The following is a 21,734-nucleotide window of genomic DNA, read 5'->3' as shown; positions in this document are numbered from 1 at the left end:
CTCCATTTGCACCTTGCAGTTCATTGTCCCATTCCAGCTCTAGCCCAGGCAGTCCCACCCTGCTTGTTTTTCTCTCTCCAGCCCACGGTGTTTGTGCTCTTGGGCTGAGATTTGGATCATTTGTCCTTGGTGCCCAGCTGGAGCAGGAATTGTTTTGTCTCCCTGCTCTGTGCACAGAGCTCAGCACTCCCTGATATGGAGCCCAGACCCACACACTAAAGCAGCACAGAATGTGAAAAATAGAAAAGCTGAACCTGAGGCATCAGTACAGGACCCTTTATTTGCCCTTGCTGAAGTTCAGACAGTTTTTCTCTGTCCCTCCTGAGGTCCCTGTGAAGGGCTGCTCAGCACTGGGCTATCAGCCACTCCTCTCACATTTGTGTCATCACTGAGCTGCTGAGGAGGCACCAACCTCTCAACCAAGCCATTGATAAATTAATTAAACAATAGTGGGCCCAGTATTGAACCCTGGAGGGCAGCAGCAGTGACAGGACTCCAACCTCACCCTGTGCCACTGATTCCAACCCTCTGGGACCTGCTGTTCAGCCACTTCTCACTGTTTAGAGTAACAGCTCTGACAATCACTGCACTGATGCAGTGCCATTCTCAGACAATCACAGAATATCCTGAGCTGGGAGGGACTGAAGGGATCCCCCAGCCCAGCCCCTGTCCCTGCCCAGCCCCCCCAGCAGCCCCACCCTGGGCACCCCTGGCAGCGCTGCCCAAAGGCTCCTGGAGCTCTGGCAGCCTCGGGGCCGTGCCCATTCCCTGGGCAGCCTGGGCAGTGCCAGCACCCTCTGGGGGCAGAGCCTTGCCCTGAGCTCCAGCCTGAGCTGCCCTGGCCCAGCCCCAGCCGTGCCCTGGCTCCTGTCCCTGGCCCAGAGCTGCAGACCACGGTGAGATGTTCCCCTGATTCAGACCTCATGTTCCTCCTCCCTCTGTGTTAGGATTGCCCCACACTCCTGCTTTGGGCACAGATGCCAGACATGAATTTCCCTCCTCCCAAGGCCCCACTCACACTCCCAGAGACATTTCCATGTCACTGGGATCCATGCCCTGTGCAGATGCAGCCCTGACTTGCTTTAGCCCCGATGCTCTCATGTGTTAAATATCCTGGTGCTGGCCTGGCTTTCGCACTGAGTTGGACTCTCAGAAATTTGCAGTGACGTTCATTGCCCCTGCAAATCATTCCTGTCTGCCTCCCATGGAAACGTGGGCCAGAGCTCTGCTCGGCAGCAGAAGGGAGCAGAGCGTTTTGGAGAATTAATGCTGGACTACTTTGGTTCAGAGATTTGTAAGTTCTGAGGTATTTGGCAGAATATTCTCTGAGTGTTGCAACAGCCTAGTTGGTTTTAGCAGCATTTTTATGAAATAGGAAAAATTTTCAATGACTTACAGAAAGGAAGTCAAAAGAAACTGAGTTTTTCTGCTCAAAATTTTGCTTCTAGGCTACTCCAGTGAATAAGGAAGAAACAGGCTGTAAGGAGAAGGAAATTCAGAAGGAGCAGGATTCCTCCAGAAGGCAAAAATCATCAGGTTTGAGGCATGGTTTGGGAGAAAAGAGGATCTTTTTAAATGTATGGATCCAATTAAAATCACGATGGACTGTGTATCCCTTGCTGGAAAGTTGCACACACCTGACTAACAGTGGGAATGAAGGTGAATGATTAAGGCAAGACTCTTTTTTGTTTCAACAACCAATAATATTCCATTTCGAAGAAGAAGATATGTTGTGTAGGCACACCAGAGCTTCCCTGCATTTTCACTCCTCTGTAAAACCCAAACTGGGAGAAGGATTAGCAGTCACATGGGACAATATGAGGAAGATGAAACTGTTGTAAAAATAGAGACAAAAACCTTATTTCAGAGAAGTTTTAGGATTGTCCCCCTCATAGCATTGATTTGATCACAGTCACTCTAAATGTCATTGCTCTGTGAGCTCTTCAATGGCATCAGCAGTGAAGGAAGATGAGTTCTGCTTTCCTGAGCTCTAATGGGGCCACTCTAATGGGCTCAACCAACAGCAGACAAACCTCAGGCTCCTGAAATGACCAAAAGTCACTGAAGGGGCAGCCTTTGAGTAATTCACACCAAAGGGACTTTGACAACCAGCCTTTTAATGGAAAACCTTACTGGAAGTCATTTTTTTCTGTTTCAATGAGAAGAGAAATCAGGCTAAATGTGCACACTGCTGTACCCCTTGGGCTCAGGGTTTAATTTAGGAGTGCTAAAGATCACTTTGTCTCTCTCTTTCCTGAAATCCATGTTTTCCTGCATGTCTTTGCTCCATTCCCTCCAGCAGTTTGTTCTGCCTAATTGCCCTGAGTGTCAGAGCACGAGCAGGTGGTGAGTGCTGCACAGAGCTGTGCTATCCATTCCCCTAACCAGGAGCTGCTTCTGGTGTCATTAAGATTTCTACAAGGCTTGTTTTGCAATGTGCTCATTCTTTCAGAGCTAACATTTTCTCCCCAAAATGCTGATTTTTCTTTCTGTCAGCCCTTCAGTTCAAATGTAACAGCAGCTTAGAGGAAACTCAACCCAGTTTTCACAGCCCTTCCAGAGGTTTTGCTGAGGCCTTTTGCACAATTTGCAGATTTTCATCTTTACATTGTAAATGACTTGGTTTACTGCACTCAGCTGCTGAAAGCAGGTGGATGTTTACACCTCATTATAAACCTTCATGGTATATCTTAAAATCATGGAATGCCAGGCTCGTTTGGGTTGGAAGGGACCTTAAAATTCATCTCATTCCACCCCCAGCCATGGGCAGGGACACTTTCCACTATCTCAGGGTGCTCCAAACCCTGTCCAGCCTGGCCTTGGGCACTGCCAGGGATCCAGGGGCAGCCACAGCTGTGCCACAGCCTTCCCATACTCTGAGTAAAGAATTTCTTCTTGACATTTGATCTAAACCTCTTATCTTTTAGATTAAAACTATTTTGCACCTTTGAGCAGCTTTGCAGTCCTGCTGCAGCTCAGTCTTGCAGCTATGCCTGTTCTCATGCAGCAGGGCAAGAACTCAAGGAGAAAAGCCTGCAGCAGGTTCTGGATAAGACACTTGTGCTGCCTGAACCATGAGGATGTTTTCCCTGGGAAATAAGGATTGGTGGCTGACCCCAGGGAATGTGCCTGATGTTTTTTTCTCCTTTTTCCTCTGACTGTGCAAGCCAATCTAAGTCTGTGCAGACTTTGAGGATCTGAGGAGGTGGTGTGGGTTAACCCAACAGGCAATGAGCACCACACAGATATTCACTCCTTCCCCCTCGGTGGGATGAGGGAGAGAATTGGGGAAAACAGCAAAACTTACATATTGTGTTTACAGGGATCCCTGCGGCAGAGGAATGATGAATCTGACTCCATGTTCTCACAGGGCTAATTTATTATTTTATGATACTATATTGTATTAAAGAGTACTACAATAAACTATACTAAAGAATGCAGAAAGGATACTTACAGAATGCTAAAAAGATAATAATGAAAACTCCTGACTCTCTCCAGAGTCCTGACACAGCTTGGCCCTGATTGGCCAAAGAGTGAAAACAACTCCCAGCAGAATGCAATGGAACAATCACCTGTGGGTAAACAATCCCCAAACACATTCCACATGAGCACAACACAGGAGAAGCAAATGAGATAAGAATTGTTTTCCTTTTCTCTGAGGCATCTCAGCTTCCCAGGAGAAAAATCCTGGGTGAAAGAAATTTCCAGAGAATGTGAATGCCACACTTATAGGGTGAGATAAGGACAGTTTAACTGAACAGGAAAGGAAGGGAAAATCAAATAAATAAAATAATAATAACAAAAGAGTGCACAAACAATAAAGGAATACACAAAGCAAGTTACACTCTGCAATTTCTCCCTGCTCTCCTGAGGGATGCCCAGAGAGTCCCCAGGGAGCAGGCTGGCACCCCCAGAGCTGCCCCAGCTCTAGGTGCTGAGCAGGGCAGATGGCATGGAACACCCCTGGGGTCAGCTGGGGACAGTTTGGGTCAGTTTGGGTCAGTTTGGGTCAGTTTTGGTCAGTTTTGATCAGCTGGGATCAGCTGGCCTGGCCGTGTCCCCTCCCAGCCCTGGCTTCCGTGGGAAGCTGAGGAGTGCTGGACTTGGTGTAAGCACTGCTGAGCAACAACTGGAACAGCAGTGAGTTATCAACATCATCCCATCCTCAACCCAAAGCAGGCTGCCATACCAGCTTCTAGGATGAAAATTGACTCTGCCCAGCAGAAACCAGGAGAGTTTTGTGGTTAGTGTGGAACTCGAGTGAGTAACACAACCACTACGGAAAGAATCACCTCTTTGCTGTACTAAATTCAAACCAAATCTTGGCTTCTCATTTTGCTAAAATACATATTGTTTGTATTTGATTTGTACGTTCTTGGCACATTTGTGATATGCTGGGACCAAAAACAAATAAAATCCCAACCTTCAGACAAAACAACTTCTAACTGAAAGAGGATCTCCTCTCCTTGGTAAGTGAGCCACTATTTAATTTTCTCCATTTGAAGTTTGATTGATGTGTAAAAGGAGGTTACACAACAAACCATGTTCTTAATTTACAAATGAATCAACATCTTGTTAAGAAATAAACCTCATAAAAGTCCAGCCAGCATATTGTTATCCACCAGCTCTTATTGTTGCTTTGCTGCTACTGAAGAAGTGCCCAGACTTGGAACTCCAGAGAAGTTCAATGCCCTTTTCTAGATTTTAGGAGCAACATAAAAGTGGGACCTTCATGAAAAGTGAATTTTTATGCTCATTTTTTACCCACTCAGTCTTGGATGTTGTCAAGGACACACTTTTTACACTTAGATTCTCATCTGAAAAAAAATTTAAAACATGTACACAATGTTTCTTAGAATCATGGTATGGTTACATTAGGGCAGATGATTCTTCTGCTGTCACAATGGAGAAATCCTGAAAAAGCTGATTTTGCACACCCAAGAGAACTAGATTTTACAATTCCAGGCAGGAGAGGAAGATTTTGAAGGATCTTGTGTGCCCCTCTGAATATGGGAATCTACTGCAGTTATTCTTTATGCTCTCATTCAGCTGCCAGCTTGCCCTGATGCACCTCAAATCTCTGAACTTTTTTAACTCCTAAAATCAACAGTGATTAAATTCCTGCTCCTTTCTGCTCCTCCATGACCACATTAATGAAGCTGGCAGTTCTCTCACAGGTAGGTTCGAGCATTTTCCACACAGAGGTTTTGCCTTCTCTTTTATGTCTGATTCAGCAGCTGAACTTAGAGAGTGCTTTGAGCTGCTGGGAAAAAGGCGCAGGTGAAAGTGTTCCATTTTACCAAAGGCTCTGTGGCAAATTCTTCTGCCTGGCTTAAAGACTTGGATAGAGTCTGGTCTAGCAGCTCATCTGGGCTGAGCTGTCCTCCCATTGCAAATGCTCCTCTTGATATGAAATACGATAAAAATATGGGAACAGCTTCCTGTCGTTGCTCCAATAAATATTTAGCCAGTGACACAAAGCAGAGCAAGCTCATGAGGAGAAGCTGAGAGGCTGCCAGCTGATAATTAGTGGCTGCTGTGGGAGCTTGGGCTCCAGGGTTCCCATCCTTGCTCCAAATCCTGCAGCTCTGGGTCTTGGTCCTGAGTCTCCTTCACCCTGAATGGCTTTGGCTGTTGTCCTTGAGTGGAAGAGGACAGCACAGCTTGTCTCCTCGGATTTGTGGGAGATGGGATTCACCTGCACTGATGGCCTCTGAGAAATAAACATCTCCTTTCAGTCTAAAAATTTTAAAAAAATATTGTTTCAGTCCATATTTAAACGCTGGATTTTCTTCATGCTCCACCGCTCTCTTGTAGTTTTTAATATCTCACTGATCTGCTGCTTGATAGAGTTGGTGTTCTCCTGCAAAACCTTATGAGAGGCCTCCTTTGTTATGGTGATAATTAATGGAGTGTTTGCATTACTCAGTAATCCCAACTGGCTGGGCATAGGATCAAGAACCTGTCCTTATTTACTTAGTTCTTTGAGGGTTTTTATTCTAAATGTGCAGGTTCTCACCTCAACTGCAGCTCGAGACATGAATAGATTAGGGGTAAATGAGGTGTTGACATAAGTGGAATTGAAAAACTATAATTGAGATAGAAGTGGAATTTAAAGGGAGATTTTTCAGCTTGTCCAGAGGTTTGTCTGCTTTTCTTGCTATGAAATCAGGATACACATCTCATTGGGTTTGAAATTAAAAGAGCATCTCCTAATGTTGAAGATATTTTGCTTTGGGGCACCTCTGTGAGGCAGGATGGAGGTTGGGGGTTCCCAGATGAGAAAGAGTGGCAGGAAACCACACAGGGTTTCTGGCTGGGGAGAAATCGTTGAATACACATTTTTAGCTAAGTACCCTTATTTGTAGCCCCTTCATTTCTGCAGTGAGGTCTCTATTTGGGAGCAGAGAAATAAGTGAAGGTTAAGCACAGCTGAATCTTGTGCTGTTAATTGTCCTTTTCAGCTGAAGTTTTCCACCCTTCCTAGAGTCATCTATTGATATTTCAAGTTGTTATTGGGTTTAGGGTTGAGTTTTCTTTGCTCTTTAATATATTGTTAGCAATGGGGGTATCACTGAACTGACAACAAATATGAGGTGTGCTCATCAAGAAAGATGTGACCAAGGCTGACAATAAAATCCCTTTTATTTTTATCCTTGGGCAAAACGAGTGCAAAAAGGTCTTCTTGTGTCTTCAGTGCAATGAAGTGAGAGATTCTGAGGTGACTTTGAAGGAAAACCTCCATCCTGTACATCCCAGCAGCATTCCTGGCTCGGGGCTGGGCCCAGGCAGGATGAGCCAGCAGGCCTGGGTTGTAGATGGAGGCACAGTGTCTTGGTTTGGAAAGCCAGGTGTCTGCTAAGGAAGGCAGGAGCCTCCCTTGATATGGAGAATGTAAACCCTCCCCACCGCTCCCAATTGCTATAAATTTTAAATTAAGGGGCTCTCAGGCAAAAATATGGGAGCAGGAAATAACAGTTCTTTAATAGGGAAGAAAATAAAAAGATAAAATAAACAATGCAGTAAACCAAAACAACACTGACAGAGTCAGAACCTAACCTGACACCCTGTGGGTCAGGGTGTTGGCGGCAGTGCCATTGGAATTGTGGCTGCAGCCCTCCTGCAGTGTCAGGGGTGGTTCTGTTGGGGCAGGGGTACTGTAGAAGGGTGCAGTCTTCCTCTGAAGATCCAGGGGAAGAGAGCAGCTGTTCCTCTGGGGAATCCAGTGGAGAAGCCGTGCTGGTGTTCCAGAATTTTAAGATTATATCCAGTTGGGAATGCTTGGCTCCTCCCTCTGGGCTCACATCTCCCAATGGGATGTTATAGTTCTTATCAGCCATGCAGTGACATTCAATATCCTGTTATCAGCAGATGTCTCCCCACTTGTGGAAGAGATAAGGAAAACTGCCCACTGAACAGAAGCCAACAGGCACACAGATGGTGAATAGAACACAATTTGCTTGGCAATCCAGGACACACAGGGGATTGCACCTCAACGTTCTGACCGGATGCACAGTCATGCGAAAACATCACTCAAAGGATGTTAAAGGAAACCTCAGCACGGGCCCAAACTCCCCAGTTACAGTCTGACTGGAGTCCCAGCTGTGCTGGGGAGGATTTCCCTGCCTTGCCAGCCCTGGAAGCTGAGCTCCAGCTGCATTTCTGGGCCAGTGCTGTCCCGTGCTGCCCCAGGAGTGCCAGGCGGAGGTGGCGGAGGAGGAGGAAGCCAATAGAGCACAGGGATCATCTCAGAGCAGGGCTTGGCTAAACCCTGCAATGGGATTTGGCCTCTGGCCATGCAGCAGCTCGGGATGACCTTAAAAAGCAGTGGAAGTTGTGTTAGCATGTGCTGCTGGAATGGCAGCAGGACTGGGGTGCTGACTCACAGGCTGGGAGCTGAGGGGGAAGGAGGATGTTGGGTTACTCATCACCAGCCAGGCCGGCCTGGCACGGGCTGTCCCTGCTCTCCTGCAGGATTCCACACGTCCCCAGGGTGTTCCTGTTGAGAGGAATAGTGGATTTGTCTTTCCAAACAAGCTGTGGGTCTGCTGGGAGATAAAACCAGCACGTGGAGATAAAAGAAACTAACGGGAAGGATTCCACTGATTGATGAATGGAAAATGATATTTGCTTTTACAAATAAACTTTAGGTTTGCTGATAAATGAAATTAGACATTGAAAGATGAAAGAAACAATGGAGAAGAAAAACCCCTTAATTCAGTAAGAATTAAAAATTAAAAGGGAGGGTTATACATTAGAGGGAAATCTTTGGTATCAGGCGTATCGGGAAGTCTGAATCTCTCAAGTACCTCAGAAAGGGGGAAAGAGAGAAGGGAAATGTGGCTGGGAAATTGGGATAAAAAGGAGGCTGTGACCTCCAAAAATTGGAGAGGGGAATGCCCCATGGCCTCTCCCTTTATTGGAATAAAGCAAAAGGACTCCTCTGTCTCTTTTTTGGACATCAACCTCTGCTGTTTGTGGATTAATTTTCCTGACACTGTGGAATAGGGAACCTTGGCAGCAGGCAGATTCAGCTGGAATCCAGATCAGGCTCGGGAGGTGCTGCTCAGTGTCTGAGGGGCAGCGTGGAGGTTGTTGTACGCACAGGAAGAGAAAGAGAGGAAGGAAAATAATCCAGTTTTAATGTGGCTCAGCCAAAACTGGAGCTAGTTATGGATTCCCCAGCAATTATTCCAATAAACAACAGCACTTGGGCTTGATCCTCAATGAAACAGGCGCCAGAATTGTCTCTAGGTACTCCTCCAGCAACACTAGGCCTTGGCCCTACAGGAGTCATCAGAATAGAGGGTGAGGACTGCATCAAAACTCATTAAATCATCAGAAAATCATTAATATTTGTAGGCTTATCTCTGCTCTCAGAGCTCAAGGGCACTTGAATAAAATTCTCATGGCTGGGAGTGAAAAATGAATTAAACATTTTAATGAGGGACATTCATGGGCACATCCACTTGTACAGAATTTTTGTGCTTTGGGGAAAAGACCCAAAATTAAAAAAAAAAAAAGCTCACATTTTAAAGAAAGCTTCCAAAAGTGTGTGTTGGGTGTTTAGGGCATGGTTAAGGTTATGATTTAGGTGTGGGGAGGGTGTGGGGGTCTCTGTGGGGATAGGCCAGGGCTGCCCCAAGCCCAGCCCAGCCTTTTCAGCCTCCTCAGAGCAGGCACTGCTGGGTCTGGGAGTTACCTGGGGGTGTCTCAGTGAAAAACAGGAGTTAAAAAGAGCCAGAATGTCATCCACACAATGAGGGTGAGGGGAAAAGGGGGAGGAAGAAGCCCTACAAGCAGCCAGGTCAGCAAAGGAGAAGGAGGAGCAGGGATTTTGAGAGGAGCACAGCAGAGCAGGGACCCTGCAGGGAGCCCAGGCTGTATTTGGTGTTTCCTGACAGGAACTGTGGGCTCTGGAGGACCCACACTGGAACAGGTGTAAAACGTAAGGAGGGAAGAGAATCAGGGGGGAGTCATGGAGTGACCATCACCCTCCATCCCCTGGCTGCCTGCACTGTGCAGGGCTCGGGGGAGCAGAGGAGCCAGGAATGAAGCTGAGCCTGTGAAAACAGGTGTGGGGTAGGCAAAGATCTTTTAATTCCTCTTTCTCAACCTATTTTAATCAGCAATACGTTATTATTTTTTTTTTAAACTATCTGTTTTGCCAATGGCTGCAGTTGCTAGGAGATCTCCCTGACTTTATCTCAACCTACACATTTTCCATCTTGTGTTCTTCCCCTGCCTTGTTGAGGAGGGGGGGATTTTTTTTTTTTTCAGTGTCTTACCATGTAACCAGAATTTTTTGAGGAAGAACTGATGCATCAGCATCTTCCTCAGAAGAGCCACCCCTGCCCAGGGCCCTGGCAGCTGCTGGAGCCTGGGAGGTCTGTGGGAAGCACAGCTGGAAGCCTGGTGAGCACCACTACAAACACTCACTCTGCAGGAGAATATATTGTTACCTTGGGCTAATAGTTTCAAACCACATCATCTGAATCAGAGACACCTGCCCAGGTAATCACCATGGTGACACCAAAACAAACAGTAACCTCAACATGATCAGCCTGAGGAAAGTGAGGAGCTGGGTTGCAGTTTTGGAGGGGGTTTAAGATGATGCCTGTGTGATTAAAAATGAGCTTGTTCAGCGCTGAAGTGACCAAAAGGCACAGGGCTGTGCAGGGCTCTGTGCCTGAGCCAGCACAGCCAAATCTCTGCAGACCTCATTAGTTTGGACAAAAGGAGCAGGGATATCAGGATGATCAGAAAGATGGAGAACCTCTCCTGTGGGAAAAGGCTGAGATAATTGGCATTGTTCAGCCTGGAGAAGAGACCAGGAGTGATCTAATTGTGGCCTTCCCGTGCCTTAAGGGAACCAAAGAGAGAGAAAGAGAGAGGGAGATATTGACAGCAGCCTGGAGTGACAGGAGAAGGGGAATGGCTTCAAACTGACAGAAGGCAGGGCTGGATGGGATATTGGGAATTGGGAATTGTTCCCTGGCAGGGTGGGCAGGCCCTGGCACAGAGTGCCCAGAGCAGCTGTGGCTGCCCCTGGATCCCTGGCAGTGCCCAAGGCCAGGCTGGGCAGGGCTGGGAGCAGCCTGGGACAGTGGGAGGTGTCCCTGCCATGGCAGGGGTGGAATCAGATGAGCTTTTATGTCCCTTCCAACCCTTCCAACCTGTGATTCCATGAAAAGTCCACAGCTGCAGAAGCTCTGTCTGAGCTGAACACAGGCAGAACAAACTCCTGTCACTGTGACAACAGATCCAACCTGAATCAGGCAAGGAAAATTGTCACAGATCTGTGACTAAGGAAAGAAAAGCAACACCAAACCCAACCAAAAACAGAGAGAAAACAGGAAAACCCTGTCTTTAGAATTGCTGGATGCCAGTTTAATGTGGTTTTAATGGCATCTCTCCTCCATCCATCTGACAAAGCAGATTATTTTGCATGGGAGAAGATATGAACTATAAAAAGTAATTAGAAGAATGTTTCTGATTCTACAGATGCTAAAAATCCTGCTCTGTGGTCCATGGGTCACCAGTCCCTGAGGCTCCCTGGTGTCCTCCCTGCTCAGGGCATGCCCAGCCCTCACTCTGGGCAGGGAGCAGCTCCCTAGCTGTGTGTGTACATACTTTCCCCCCAAACTCACCCAGGCAGCTGGCTGAAATGCTTGAAAGGATCTTTTGGCTTAAAGAGGAAAACAGTAAACAGGATTAAATTGGTATTAAAAGGAGTCTGGAGGAAGGAAAAGGGCACAGACACACATATATCTCACTCTGGGGTATCTGCACCAACAAAGGCAGGAAAGCAGCTGCTGGGACTGTTCTGGGGAGCTCTGGAGTGATGATGTTTCTGCAGGAAAATGTGCAGTTAGATCCTGCTGGGGTAGGATCAGCAGAGCTCAGGCTGCACATGCACAGCAGCTGAGCTGTGTCTGTCCCATCCAGGGGGGAACACCAGGCCCTTGGGCTGCTCTCACTGCTGGGAGCATCTGGAAGAATTAACGAGTTCACAGTTCAGGAATGCTCCCAAGAAACCACAACAAGGGAATCTGAGCAACTGCAGACATGGAAAGTCTGTGAAGCACAGACCAGAGCTCCCTGTGGAGAGGCAAAGAAGAAAAGGGAGGTGAGGATGACCCAGAGAAGGAAAACCTCTGGGATTTCTGACCCAGCTCCCTTAAGCAGCTGCTCATCTGGAGAAGGTGGCACTGCCTGGTGGCATCAGTGCCAGGCTGGGCCAGGTCTGCCTCCTGTTGATGTCCATGAGCTGTGCTGGGTGTGGATGCAGCACTGGAATGGCTCTGGTGGCCTTCAAACACACATGGCAAGGACAATCGTCACAGACCTGTGGCTTATGAAAGAAAAACAACACGAAACCCAACCAAAAATGGAGAGAAAAGAGGAAAAGCCTGCCTTTAGAACTGCTGGATGCCAGTTTAACCTGGTTTTAAAGGCATCTCTCCTCCATCCATCCGACAAAGCAGATAGGGGTTGTTTTGCAAGGGAGAAAATATGAGCTATAAAAAGTAATTATAAGAATGTTTCTGATTCTACAGATGCTATAATTCTTGCTCTGAGCACTGATTATAATACTTCGCTTATTTTTATTCTGAAATGATTCCCCAAACTGGTACAGTTGGTGCAGGAGATCTATACAAATTAAAGCATTCTGTGGAAGTGTTTAAATCAGAGAAGAAAAAAACCAGGGATTTTTACACATAACAGGGATAGTGTATTTTTTCCAATATGTAACAGATAAAAGATGGACCAAACAACAAAAAGCAGCAGCATAACAGATTTGCAGATATGATTTTAATACCAGCCTCACATAGCTTTGATTATTTTTTTTCCAGTCAGACGCTCCTAATGGAAAATTACAGTGTAGCATCAAATAGCTCAGAGCAAATTAATGTGAGGAGTAATTCTGGGTAAAACACATGTTTGCAAAGCATGGTAACGATTAACAATTGTAAAAATTGTGGAAATACTTTCCCTAATGCTTTTTGGCCTAGTGCTGTAAGTTCCTCTGAAGGACAGAATCTTTCAGATGGGTCACGGGGAAAAATTCTTATTTGGCACCAAATATTGCTTTGGGTTATAAAATAGTACACTCTGGGTTATAAAATAGTAAACTCTGAGTAATAAAATAGCAAACTCTCCTTCCATGGAGAGTTGTATTTCCACCACAGGTTTCTGTTGTCATGGTGGGGAAGAACTCTGATAACTCTGAAGTTATCACAAAAAAACTAATTAGCTTATTTAGATAGATCAATAGCTCTTGTATCACCAAAGGGGTTATCAGGGGCAGCCAAAGGTGATACAGAGACTCCATCATCAGAAGGCATGAAAAGACAATTCATTATTAGAAATCTACAGTTCTTATAGACACAATGGTGTACCTCAGACCTGTAGCCACATTTCTCTTCACAGAGAAAAGCAAGGCAAAACTTCCCAAGAATATTTCTGGGGTTCACATTCTCTGAACCTCAGAGAAAGGAAAAACAATTCTGATCTCGTTTACTGCTCCTGTGTTGTTCACAAGTGGAATTCATTGTGGAAGATTGTTTACCTGGAGGGAATTGATAATTGGATTCTGTGTGAGTGTTTTGATTCACTGACCAATTGAATCCAGGTGCGTGTTGGGACTGTCACTGAGGGTCACAAGATTCTGGTGAGACTTTAAGGAATTTAGAGATTTTAGAGGAGCTAAGATTTTAGTTTAAGATAAGCTTTATTGGAGTTAATGAAAATAAATGGGTAGGCCTTGATGAAGTTAAGAGTTAGTAGTTGACTAATAATTGATTGCTTGGCAACACAATGTTTGACTAGCTGGGTTTCTAATGAAGAATATAGAAACTGATAAATAGCTTTCAGGAACATAAGACAATTGTGGCCTCTTCTGTTCTGAAACCAATTGAAGAGGGGGAATGGGAGTTCTACCAAGGGTTCATTTGTCATATTTGCATTGAAAAGGTAGAAAGGACAGAACGAGGAAGACTTCATTTACTTCCTCATTTTGGGACCCCTCCCCATGGAAGGGACCACCGACCCATTTCAAGGAACAAACTGTGCATCCTTAATAGCTTTTGAACTAATTACCATGCTTAATAGCTTTTGAACTAATTACCATATGGGGAATGGGATGTACTGAAGTAATAAATATGTATTTGTATTTTGGGTATTCAATACCTGTATAGATAAAAGGACTCTGTAATCACCTGTAAATTGCAGTGTGTGTTTGGGAGCTATCCCACAATAAACATACACTTTCTAACTTTAACCTGTTACAGAGGTTTTATCCATCACAGTTGGATATTGGTACTAGATCAATATCCATATTTTTTAATAAATCACTGGGCAGTTCAATGCAGTTAAAGGCTTGTGCAGATTATTCAGTTTAGATGTAATGTAATATAGTGTAATCAAGTAATTAATTAGCCTTCTGATATCCATGGAGTCCTCCTCATCACTTCTCCCTGCCATGGGGGTCATTTTGAATGCTATAAAGACCTGATTGGCCTTTAGGAATCTCCTCTCACACTATTGGTGAACTATGGATAGCACACTCTGGAGAACCATATCTATAAACAATAGTTACAGAAATAGAGATAACAATTGTTTGAATTCTTTCCTCTAAGTTTCCCACAGCTTCTACACAACTTCCCAGGATTTTCCTGGGAGAACCGTGTCTCTCTCTGTTCAGAGGATATGAAATTACTACATCTACAGCTCTCGAACAGAAAAAAATTGAATATTTTATTCAAATATGAATATTTTAATCAATATGAAATATTCAAAAATGAATACTTTATCCAACAGGTTTCAACAAGGGCTGTCCCAGCTTGGACAGTCTTCTTTCCCCAGCATTTCCAACAGCTCTGTGAGCTCCCCAGAACAGTTCTGGATCTGCAGATTTTCCTGGGCTCTGATAACCCTGCTGGCTTCCTGTCTGCAAACCCCGCAGGAGGCTCTGCTCCTGCTCACCAGCTCCTGCTGTGGGGCTGAACGCTTCCACAGCCCTGGCTACCTCCACAGCAGTGCCCTCAAAGCCTGATTCTTTTAGGCAAATGCATTCTGCACATTCCTGATTGTCTGACTCACAGCCCTGGTGCCAGCGCTCCTCATTTCTATTTATTCACCACGGGAAACCTAAAGTGCAAATACATTGGATGAGAGCCTGGCTCCAGTGGAGTCAAGGATAGAATTCCCATTGATGTCTGTGGGCAGAGAACTTCACTTCTGTTCGTTCCCATTCCTGGCTGCAGGCTAAAGGGACATTTGAAAAGGCTCTGTTGCCCGGAGTGCTGCTGAGTCCCAGTGGCACTTCCAAACACAGCCCCAGTGCACAAGAAGCATCTGTTTGCATCCTGGAACCTTTGTAGCTTCTGAACTGAGGCAGACTCGAAGGAGGGCACAGCAAAGGCTTTTTTTTTTCCACACACTCAGACTCTGAGTCTGTTTCAAGTTGTCCCTCAGGCCAAGCCAGAGCAGAGGATGAAGGGATTTGTGGCTGGTCCAGGTGTTGTTCAGCTTTTGGAACCACACAGCGTCACAGACATCTTTTATGAAAAATCCTTTCCTTAGGATTTTTCCTCCTGAGAAGCTGAGAAGCCTCAGGAACAAAATGTAAACATTGATTATCTGCTGCTGTGGAATGCAACAGGTGCATCTGTGATTGGCCCATGTTGGATGTTTGTAATTAATGGCAAATCACAGTCAGCTGGCTCAGACAGAGAGTCGAGCCACAAACCTTTGTTATCATTCTTTCCTATTCTGTTCTTAGCTAGCCTTCTGATGAAATCCTTTCTTCCATTCTTTTAGTATAGTTTTAATGTAATATATATCATAAAATAATAAATCAGCCTTCTGAAACATGGAGTCAGATCCTCATCTCTTCCCTCATCCTCAGACCCCTGTGAGCACTGTCACAACACAGAGTTCAATAACAAGGCTGGGATGGAGCTTTTGCCCACCTGTCCCACCAGGTCTAAACCATGATTTTGATGGTTCCCTCAGAGCTGAAACAGCCCCTTGGTGGTGGAACCAGCACAGAATCCCAGAATGGTTTGGATTGGAAAGGACCTGAAAAATCCTCTAATTGCAGCCCCCTCACCGTGTACAGGGATCCATTTCAGCAGAATTAATGTGACTCTAATTTATGCCGCAGTACCTAATGATACTTCTTCCCTACAGAAGTGAAAAGAATAATTTTGGATTTTTAGGGAGAGAGTTGGCTGTAGCCTTATTAACACATTGTAAGGGCTCACTTTGTGCTCCATCAAGTACAAATTTTGATAAACAACCTTTAAGAAAAAAAACCCACAAAAATAATCCTAAAAAACAACTAAACCCAAAGCAAACCATGCACTTAGGAGCATAAAATTTCCAGAAAAAGAAACTCAAAATACCTCCAACTACTTTGCATCTGAGTTGAGGAAAAGCCCGTTGGTTAAAAAAAAATAAAATAAATAACACTGACAGCTCCCCAGTGCTCAATTAATCATTTGCTTTTAACAACAGCCACTCAGAGGCAGCCACAAAAGTGGAGCAGGAAAGCAGGAGAAATGAAATGGGCCTTTGTGTTGGGGCTGAACTCGGTGCCCTTGCCAGGACACAAGCAGTTCATCTGGGGAGAGAAACCCACTGGCCCACTTGGCACCCTGCAGCTGCTGGCAGGGGCTGAACAGGGCGGTAGGTGGTCTGGCACAGCCCTCCTGGACGTGCTTTCTCACCAGGTCCCTGCTCTGCAGGCAGCAAAAACAGCTCCACACAAAGGGCTGGGCCACAGCATTTGTAAATTGGTTCGTGGAGTTCTGTATGAAATATGAATTCTGTTAGAATATTGCAGCTATTGGAGTTGTTTCATGCTGTCCCACAGAATTCCTTTGGAAACCTGGTTGTTTTGTCTCAGTGATCTACACAGCCATTTTAGCAGAGTTATTTGCAAGCAAAACACAATTTGTGTATTCAGAAATCATTAAAATTAGCAGGTGAAATAATGGGGCTGAAACTTTCAGATGAAGTGATAGAGAATCTCAGTGCTTCTCTCTGCCTTTGGGTCTGACTTTATTTTTAACTCCAAAGGTTGTGACATTTTTCACTTTCTTACTTCAAATCTACTGGGGAGTTGATTGTGCTGGTAGTTACAAGTTTCTTTTAATGCTTTGTTGTTTCATTATTATTATTATTATTATTATTATTATTATTACTATTATTATTACTACTACTGCTACTACTACTACTACTACTACTAATAATAATAATAATAATAATGCAGGAATATATTAATCTTTATACAAAGGATGCCTGACTTGCACTAAACTCTTGGAAGAACATTCAGGTTTTAATAGGGAAATTCAGGTTTTAATTGGGGAATCAGATGGAAAAAGGAGGAAAGAAGAAGGAAATTCAGGACCTATTGGCTCAATTTGATGAGGTTTTCTGTCACTTTAGTGTTATCTCTTAGAGCTCCTCTGTTCAGGGCTTGTGGAGGGGATGCCAGGCTGTGACTTCTGAGTTTGAGACAGGGACATATTATTTATTTTTTTTAGCCTCAGCAGAGTTATTGCTTAGCACCTTAATCAGCAAAAAGGAGATCCAGGGTGGAGGATTGTGTTCCACTGGTGTTTATTCTGGTGTGCTTTTGTTCATTTTCCTCCAACAGCTTAAATTGGTGCCTTTTCCATGAAATACAGAGGATTTATATGTGCTGATGGCCTCAGAAATGGGCAACTCCTTATACAGGTGCAGTCCTATTTAGTTTGATAGAAATGTCCCAGTTCTTTATTTTAAAAATTGGAATTTACTTCAGTTGACTATAAAGTGCATTAAGTTATTTCTATCCTTCCTCTGTTAACAACTGTTTGTTTCTCTTCTTACAGGGATGGTTCCCATCAGTGCCAAAGTTGAGAAAAGCTCTTCCCAGCACATGAACTGCATGAACATTCCTGTGACATAAAAACCCAGAATTTTAGATATCAAATGAGTTTTGGTGGGGACAAAAACAGCAAAGTTATTTTGGTGTCAATAAAAGCAAAGTTAAATTGGATTTTGAAGCTGTTTGAGATGCCCAAATTCAGTTAACATCCCACTTCAATACACCTAGACCTTTGTTTTCCTTTGTCTTGTACAATTAGTGGAGGCAAGTTGCTTTCTTCCATGAGGAATGTTGGGAGTCTACTCCCTTGGGAGCTGTCAGTGCAGGAAAGGGATTCCTAAAATATATATGAACAACAGCTTTCCATCCAGTCTGTTCTGTCTTCCAAATCAAGAAGCTGAATGTGCTGCGCAGCAAGATGGAAAAAATTAATTAGATTTCTCCTTTTTTTTAGTAGTGTGAGTGCAGAGAGCTTTTGTCTCACTGTCAAGCACAGTGTCTCCATGAAATCTGTCTTTAAACATTGAAGATTTCAGGAGTTCTATCAGCACATGCAAAGTCAAGTCAGCGGAGTGTTTTTGGGAGTTTTTGCCACTCCCTTTCCAGGTAAATGTTGGTTTGGAATCCCCCAATGTTTGCATCTATTCCCCATCACTGCCTCCTCTTCCATGTGAATTTCTGCCTGCCTGCTTTGTGTACAAGATGATAACACACTTTTCCCCCTAAGAATCGGTTCCTCAATAAGTAAAAAAAAAAAAGGGAAAAAAAAAAGAAAAAAAGTCACTCTTTTCCAAACAATTGTCAAGAGCTCCTAAGCCTTCTGGAGCATCACACAAAAGCAGCTTAATCCTGCTCTCTCTGCAAATGTCACTTTGCCTTGATCCCTGCGAGCAGGAATTTGTTCAGTTGTTGCCCTGTGTCACTGCCTCGTGCCACAGATCACACGCAGGGAGCTGTCAGGGGTAACACAAACACACCCAGGATGGAAAGGCTTAGTCCTGTCTGAGGGATGCAGGGTCATAATTCCAGGGCACTCCTTGGTTTGTCTCTGTTTGCTTCTGCTGGAGCCTTTGAGACTGAATTAGGTCATGGATCTGTGGGGGGGGTGGAATTTGCTGTGCAGAGCAGAAAAAAATTCGAGTTGAGTGTAGCTGGGGCTTGATGCCTTCATAAGGATTTACTGAAAGTGGTTTTTGTAGTGTGACCTTGTCCAGAGAGGCAGAGGAGAAGGAGTTTGTGGCTGCCTGGCTGCTGGGGCAGAGAAGGGGACAGAGGAGTCCAGGGCTGCTCAATCAGGGTGAAACTGTCAGGCAGCACATCCCTCTGGGTACCCAGATTTGCTGAGGACTCTGCCGAGGGCTCAGAGACCCTGGCATGCTGCCCAGAACACCTGGGGATTTGATTTTGACCCTTGGAGCAAGTTACCAGCTTTGTATGAGGACATGAAAGTCACACAGATTTGAATGGTGTAATAACAAAATGATCGCAGGGAGAAAATGTAGATTTTAGGATTTTTGGTATGGGAGTTTTGGGGACAAGATGGAGGAACTTGGGCGTGTCCAGCCTTTCTTCTTCTTCTTCTTGTTCTCCATTTCCTGCAGTGCTGTTGGCACTTTGGGATTGGTTTAGAGAAGAAGTGCACTGTCTAACACAGGTGATAGGTACTGGGAATTCAGTGTAAATATGTTTTACGTAGATTGTAGTATAAAAGGACAACACAGAGTGCCTGTGGCTGCCCTGCTGAGCAGAAAGAAAATTTTATAGATAAAAATTAATAAACAACCTCAAGACCAAAAAGTGAAAAGTCCAGACTTGTTCTTCAGCCATGTGGGCCAAAACAAAGACACCCTGCACATCTCAGGGCAGCAATTATCAACAGCAACCCGAGATGAAACTACTGCTGTTCAAGCTCATTTTCCTTTTATTTCCAGTCAGCTCTCTTGTGGACATTCTGCTGAGTGCCCCCACGAGTCCCAGCTCATGTGAGGGAAGTCTGGAGGAGGCAAACACAGACCCAGCCAGGGTGAGCTCTGAGCTGGCACTGACATCCCAGGGTGGGCAGGCCTGTCATCCTGTTATTTTAAGTTTTTCTAAGCCTTCTGATGTCTACATTCTTGTAACGAAATTTCTCACGCACTTTATGTAAATAACTTATTGTTTGGCATTCTTTTATGAAGGAGGAGAAATTTGATGGACTGTTGGTTTGTCCAGTGTCATTGGAGAGGTGGCACTGCCATCCTCCAATCCACTGTCACTTTTGGAAACCTATAAATGTTGGAGTCAGAAATTAAATACTCCCTTTTTTACCTTAGAAAGTCCAGTGTCTGTGTGGTTTTATTTTGTGTCCTAGAGCAACACAGTCCAGGCTGTGTAAGCCTGTCCCAGTGGGGATTTGCTGGGTTGCAACCTTTGGGTGGCCTTTGAAGGTAAATTGTTACAACCATGGGAAGGTTTGGGTTGGAAAGGACATTAAAATTCATCCCATCCCACCCCTGCCATGGCAGGGACAGCTCCCACTGTCCCAGGCTGCTCCCAGCCCTGCCCAGCCTGGCCTTGGGCACTGCCAGGGATCCAGGGGCAGCCACAGCTGCTCTGGGCACCCTGTGCCAGGGCCTGCCCACCCTGCCAGGGAACAATTCCCAATTCCCAATGTCCCATCCAGCCCTGCCCTCTGGCAGTGGGAGCCATTCCCTGTGTCCTGTCCCTCCATCCCTTGCCAATTTTCCCTCCATCACCTTTGCTTTGAGGAAAGGCTGGGAGGGTTGGGATTGTTCAGCCTGGAGAAGAGAGCCTTGGGGTGACCTCATTGTGACCTTCAGGAGCCTGAAGACTTTTTTTCTCTCTTCTGTCATGGAGAGAGACTAAATGACAAAATAGGACTAAAAACTTACCCCAGCCCTCAAGCGAATTTGTTGCAGATCTATTCTCCTAGAGTGAGAACTCTACTCAATGTAGGATCCCTTTGCTGCAGCTCTTTTATTTCAGAAATTGCTTTTCACAGGGGAATTCTCTTCACTTGTCAGTACCTGGGTGACACCAGGTGTGTGGCAGTGGCAGCACACAGCCTCTGGAGGGGACACTTGGCACTGGATGGGGAGGGAGGTGCTGGAGCTGGGCAGGAAAGTGGGTTTGTGTAAGAGCTGAAATGAGAGATGTGGGACTCCAGGGGCTCTCCAAAATGCAGTGTATTCCATCCAAGAGGTTACAGCAGCCCAGGGTGGTGGGTGACAGAGCTGTGCCCACAGCTGTCAGCTCCAGCTGCAGGCAGGCCTGGAGACCCTTTGGGTTTGGTTACAATGCATTATAGACTTTTCTTTGCTGAGCATCTTCATCCAGCAGAACCAATCTATACCTTAACTATTATCTGTAGCCCATCATAACTACTGTAATTACCATGTTCATGTCACTGTTCTCCAATCACTAAAAGTCAGTACATTACAGTTTCAGCTAGAAGTTGTTTTTCAGTTTTCTTGCAGAGGAAAATTCTGAGACCTTTTATCTACTTGCAACTTTGCTGCCTTGTTTGCCTGTGCTCTCTGCTTGGTAAAACCATCTTGTTTGGGGTGGGTTTATCCTTTGCTCTAAGCCATAAAAACCCCTTCTAAACAACACACCCTTTGCCTCCTTGGTTAGCCAGTAAGACTGGCTCAGCAATTCTTTTCTTCTATATCAAAACTTGCTTCCATCTCTATTCATTCGTCAGACTCTACATTTAAAAATCTTTCAGCTAAGCACACATATCTGTGAGACTTTCTTGTCAAACTTTCATCCTTCCCAAACCTACAAACCACGTAGGTTTGTACATGTAGTTATGGCTCATTGGCTGCCACTCACTGAGTTTATTTTGGTGGTTTGACTTTTCCAGTGAAAGATACACAAAAGGTGCAAGAGGAGCCTTCATTTCCATGTCCTGATGAAAGTGTTCTTCATTCCTGGGAGAGTTAAGTGGTAAAGGAAGCACATATTTATGTGGGAGGAGATCCAGGTCTTCTAAGACAGCTTTGACAAAATTGTCAGAAGGGATTTTTCTCTCCATGCTGCCCATTGAGGATTTGTAGAGAGCTTGACTCTTCTGTCAGAGTGGTATGGACTCCTGCAAAGAATTAATAATGACCAGATACACCTGATAGATGCAGCAGCCCACCAGCAGTGTGGTGAAAAAAATTATTTGTTTTTAGGCAGGATTAAAGGAAAACAGTTTGATCTTTTTCTTATAAGGTAACAGCCAATTTACACTTTAAATAGACCTTTGGAGAGAAGGAATTCCCCATCTGGAGGGAAGATGTGGTGTGTGCATTCAGGTTTGCTGCTGTAAAAACCAAATGTGGAGGATTCTAGCTGATTTTTGCAGCTG

This window comes from Melospiza georgiana, chromosome 20, assembly GCF_028018845.1.
Source record: "Melospiza georgiana isolate bMelGeo1 chromosome 20, bMelGeo1.pri, whole genome shotgun sequence".
Taxonomy (NCBI): domain Eukaryota; kingdom Metazoa; phylum Chordata; class Aves; order Passeriformes; family Passerellidae; genus Melospiza; species Melospiza georgiana.
Note: the sequence above shows the minus strand (reverse complement) of the source record.